Below are 6,155 nucleotides of genomic sequence, written 5' to 3' on the forward strand. Positions count from 1 at the left end.
CACAAGCCTCAAGGCATAAGTTTCATATCCCACAAAAGTCATAAATCACAGTTTAAGACTGTCTAATTAGAAATATCTGAAGATTTATTTGTTTAGTTTTTCTTTTCGAGGAAAGATAGAGCTGTCTATTTGCTGTATTCTGATGTGAAGGTTAATCTTTGTAGTGGCTTGGAAATTGAGAACTTGTATATATTCAAAGTACCTTTTATTTAGTAAATCTGTAGATATCGATGCCAAACGCCAATCAATTCTAACCATGATAATTCGAAAAAATCAGAACGTAGAACGCATCGAAAATCGATGTTTATTAAAGTTGATTTTTCACAATAACAATTCCCAGATGATATTCTTTAAAATTCCAAATAGTTTTAAATATGTAGTTGTTTAGATGTGGCTAATTGCAAAACGTTAAAAGTAACTTATGTTTTAAATAGATATACTGAATAAAATAGTTTTAGGCTTTAACGTTACTAATACTTAATTCTCAAGTAGTCAATCGCGTGTTACAGAGAAAATTTTTTTTAATATGTTTGCGGTGTATTATGAGGCTTACTTTCGATCTAATGCCTCAAAAATTCTTTGCTATGGAGCCTGTTTATGGACGCAAAACAAAGTATAATGCTCAAATTGTATAACTAATATTGAGATCCCATTTTAGGAAGACGATTACATTATTTAGTTACCATGCAATTTTAAACCCTGATTTAAACTTTGATTGTACAAAATCGAACTGCGTGAAAGAACGTGTTTCAAAGTCTTCGGCCACCAGACTGAAATGATTGCGATAATCGCAAAAATAGGAAACGGACAGGCTCATTTTACTCTGCATTATTTATGCGAAATTCTTGCCAGTCGTGTGGTTGAGCTGATGAGCCTAGTAGATTCAAATTCTACCGCTAATAGCAAAGCGTTTATGCGGTGGTTTGCGTGAAATAATCCTCATTCGCTGGCATTTTTTGTGTATGCGTTAGGCTTTAGGCATAAACTTGAGTGTGCAACGTTATTGGAGGCTAAAATAATTTACATTTTGTTAAGACAGGTATACGAATTGTTTACCAATATGATATATATATACAAGCATATTTCGCTGACTGTGTGAATGAGGCCACAGTACTAATCCAAAACAGACAGTAATTGCGATAAATTCGGAATCTCCTGTTTCAAGATAGCAGAACTTATCATGGACAGATGATCTAAACTTCTTGCTCAACTTTATGGCTACTTAATTTATGTCTTTCAGCAGCAACTCAATGGTTTGTTAAAGATTCATCAGTAAGTTCCATTGTTTTTAGGTACGTTCCTGTAATGTTGGGTTATGCAAGTCGTCACAAAAATATTTTCAACTGGTTCTAACGAATACCCGCTGAGATTACTTTCGAATGCTCATGCATGAGGCATTTAAAACCGTTTCATTGTAGAAATGCTTGATGAATCATGTACAGTAGATAACGTTTTATTATTTTATTTAGCTTCCTGTAGCCATTGAACGACAGAGATTTTCCGGTATTATTATTAACATAATATAGTTGAGGAATATGCTGAACGATTAACGTAAATATATTTATAGATTTTTTAATTAAATATTCATAGTCCGCAATATTGCTTTTTGCTGTAATGTTTCACTGTATATTGGCGTTCGGGTCTGGTCAATATTGTCAGAGCAATTTGCAGTTTTCAAATCGTGTTTTTCAAATTTCAAATTTTCGCGTCGGTGGCGAGAGATTTTCACAAAAGATCCTAATATCTTTTCGACAAAGACCTTAGCTTAGAAGATAGTGCTTGACACCGATCTGGAAACAATTCTGTACAACACTGTCGAGGAAACAGAAAAGTGGGTAGGAATTCTGTGGTGTGCTGTATATAATTCAGTTGACTGCTTGAAGACGTAGTTTGTGTACACAAAACCAAGTTTTTTGTATTTGATATTTTGACAAAAAACATAAAAAAGATAATAGAAATAATACAAAAAAGAAACTAGAATAATGCAAACAAGCAAGAAAGTGAGGGTATTTTAGTAGATACGAAATGTTTTGTTGTAAGTTTCTGCATTAGATCGTACCTTATAAATATTCTATTATTATGGATGAGAGATCGATACTAAGGAAAAGGTATATTTATCAAACTGATTCGTAATGGAAATACCCGTAAAACAAATAGACTCATCCAAAAGGACCACATAACGTGCTGATAGTTGGTCAGGTGTTCAGTTCTCAAAGATTCATTAAATGAGATTTTTGTTAGATATGCTTACACAAAAACTGGTACGACTCGTAGATTTCTCTTTTGTTTTTATCATAAGATCATTGTTTTAAATATATGGAGAAATAGTGCGTTATACTCATCGTAACACCTCAGCATTTTTATTCGTAAAATATCCACATTATTGATAATAGTGAGGAATAAATACCTCATACACAGCTCAATTCAAACTTACTTGACTGAGTTTTGGTCCCTATATTGTCGGAAGTATTGCTTACGATGTTAATTAATTTTTTAATATTGTTGTCCCCCCATTATAAGTATATGACTGACTGTGATAGAAGCAAATCAAACGCGTTTTATTCATTAAACCATATATTTTTAAATCTTGTCAATATCTTTATCCGTCAGTCGAACATATGCAAAGTTTGTGCTGACATGATTGAGTCTCATTTACGCGATCAGAATTTTCATTTTTGGTAACAAAATCCTAATGTAAACGTCCTAAGATTTGTATACCATGTACAAAGTTATAAAGCGACAAGTTTTTATTATAAATTCATTTTGAAATCAAAAACTTGAAATGAAGGAAATAATTTGCAGCAATATGATCGATCGCCTGAAGTTGGTGGATTGATTAAATAAGGTCGCCATTGCAGATTACCGATCCATGATCTTGTGAATAATGCACTCTCTTAACAATTATGACATCACCAATTGCACGCAGAATAGCCAAATTGACAAAGTAATTGATTAGCACTACAAATACGTTACATCTTATTAGGTTATAAAAATATTATTTCAAAAGATGAAACATGCGTTAAAGATTGATCATGATTACATTTTTTCCAGTGATTTGTTGGAATAAATTTTTCGTCAACATATTGCTAATCTTCTTTACTATAATTTACGTTACCGTTACATTGGCTATAAATGGATATATATATATTTTTGTCCGTCTACTTTGCATTACAATAAAAATTGCATTAGGTATGACATTCAACTTAAAAACATTTGCTGAAATTAATTCACATTTTTCGCTTTTTGTTTTACGAGTTTGAACGAAAACACTTCAAAATTCACGATGCATTCATTGCATCAACAAAGAGGAATTCATCGCTCTCAACGGGCTCCGTATTAAAAGCATAAAGATTTACCTCATATACCGAGAGATATTCTCATATACCTGCAGAATAACGAAAAGTTATGGGTGCATTAGGTAACTCAAAATATTTATGATCCATACCACGTGGTATGCTGTGGCATTTTTAGGTCGCCTTATGAGCGCTAAAATAATGTTTCGTGTATTATTATCTCCTAACCATTGTTTATTCATAACGGTTGTAGAAAATCGGAATTTTATTTTTGTATACGTTACCCACGAGGTATTCGGGAATCTACCCACATGCCGAAATGCGGAGTGGACCTACACATTAATATATATACTTTTATCTTTATTTTCATCATTAGATGGTAGAACCGTCGCGTAGTAAAAACTTCAAATTTTATTACGGCCGAGATTTCTTTCTGGGTAATTTCAGACTTTTAAGTACGACGATTTTCTAGAATCCGAATTTTTAGAAAAATGCAAATATGTCTGGATTTTTCGCGCGTGTGGTTGTGCGTTCAACCATATACTGAAAGGTTCATGTGAACTTGAAACAATAAGAATCGACATTCTTTTGATGGTGTTATTCAGTCATATTTGGTTTACTTGGTGACATGAAGTAATATGTCATTTATCTATATCTTTGTGCATACTTGTTACATGATTTATTTATTTCAAATTCATTACACATTCAAATTCGAAATAAAGTAAAAATGTTATTTCTATTTATATTGTTCGACAGTACAAATCTGTCCAAACAGATGGGCTTTATTGATTGTACAGGTGCTTTTTATTTTTGTATTTTGCTCAAACACTCCAAAATCAAAATTTAAAAAATATTTAAGAATTTGACTTAATCAGCACATATGTCCAAGCGATAGATATTCAAGAATTGGAGGTTTTTCAAACTTATAAATAACCAAAAACGCTAAATTGAGTTATATAACTAAAATTAAATCCCCGAACGGACACAAACATCCCCGTAGCCGTAATTGTGGGGTGTAGGTTCAAATGTCTTTATGACCTGTGTTCATACACCAGAAAAACGTTCGTGAGGTTATTCACATTGAAATATATATTTTTAAATGGGCTAAATCATGATTGTAGCGGAGTCGTAGCAGAACGGTTCCAGGTGATCAAGGAAGGAGAAAATAGAATTTTAATAGATCGCTGTGTGGGAAATTGGTGTCGTGTGGAAGTTGTCTCGAATTTCTTCATCAAGGTGAACGACTAGATAAATATTGATCTGTAATTTGGATGTCTGTATCGTTTGGTTTTCAGGTATTATATAGTTTGTGTAATAATATTGAATATGGATCTGAAATTGGCGTAGTCGTCTTTATTTTAAATGCAGTGAGGCTAGTAATTGTTAAACAACAGCTTGACCATTATGGTTTTGGTAATTGATTTCGATTCTGACTTTATTTTAAGAAAACTTTTTAATGAGTCGATTAGCAGTTATCGTGCAGCAGAGCAAGAAAGAATCTACCAACGAAAATCGCGAGTAAACAACGCTCCTTACTGCGAAAGAAAGCAGAAGGACTGAGTGTGGTTTTATAACTGTCATATTCTGAGGCAGCTGTTGGTAAAACGCGTTCGGTCGGGTTGATCTATAACACTTGCGCGAGGTTTTATCTCTGCTAATATTACAAATTGTGATGCAACAGAAAGATTTCCCTCAATAAAATACCGAACCAAGAATAAGGGAATTGTTAGATATTATATCTAAGATTAAACCTAGGAATCTAATGCTGTAATTGAGAGTCAGGATGGGGAGTTTGATTAATTTTAAGCATTTTAACGCTGCCATTTCACAGGGTCTGTACTACGAGTTTTATAGGTTGTAGTGTTAAATGTAGATTGTATTTGGAAGGTGCGTTATACCGTGCTCAAAATTAATATTCCGTTTCCAGCTTGGGTATAAATTTTGACTTGTGTAACTTGGGGGACCAAAATATAATTGACGCCAGGCTGATTTTTTGTTTTCCGCTCATGGTAATAAGTCAGTTTACAACTCTGTTACGATTCACCATTTCCTTAGCTTAAAAGTGAATTATTTCATCATCAAAATTCATTCGAAAAGTAAATCCTAATTTTGTGAAAATTATAGCACTGATAGTATACAAATTTGCCTTCATAATTTATGCAAATATATAAAATTTCAACAATTTGTATCCTAAACAAAACGCCATTTTCAATTTGTATATTGTAAGACGACAATCTTATCATTTAGTTATATAATATACTAAAAATGTACTTAAAGAACGGTAAATATATCTTTAATCTAGTACTTAAATTAAATGATATATATCAATATGGATTTCATTGATAAAACTATATTGATAAAGAAGTACACGGTAATCTATAGTTATAGTATTTCATGTAATGACTGGTTGTTTTATATTAGTATTGACAAATTACATGCCTACGTTCGAGATATATACATTCAATGCTTCACTCCGTGTTTAGATAGATAAACTATAGCTGATGTTTGATTCGGTTATTCACAAAAATGCAAAGTAACTTTTCCGCTTATATTTAGGAGTACACTCCGTATTTATCTTTTACCCGTTTCTAACCTTGTTTGCATTGACGAGATCGCGTCCCAGAAGGTCTTTAATATTCTATTAATAGTGTTTGATCGCTTCGACATTATAGACCCATATATCATTTAGACATGAATTCGATACTCTACGTCACAGGTTTTCGAAAAAATTTAGTGCAGAGGAACGAAAAACTTAATCTTGTGTGGGCGACTGAACATTTTATTATTATTATAAATAATGATTAATTCATTTGAAATATGCTTGTTTTGTATAACCAGTAATAACTGTAGGTTTCTAAGATT

Source organism: Styela clava, chromosome 6, assembly GCF_964204865.1.
Source record: "Styela clava chromosome 6, kaStyClav1.hap1.2, whole genome shotgun sequence".
Taxonomy (NCBI): Eukaryota; Metazoa; Chordata; class Ascidiacea; order Stolidobranchia; family Styelidae; genus Styela; species Styela clava.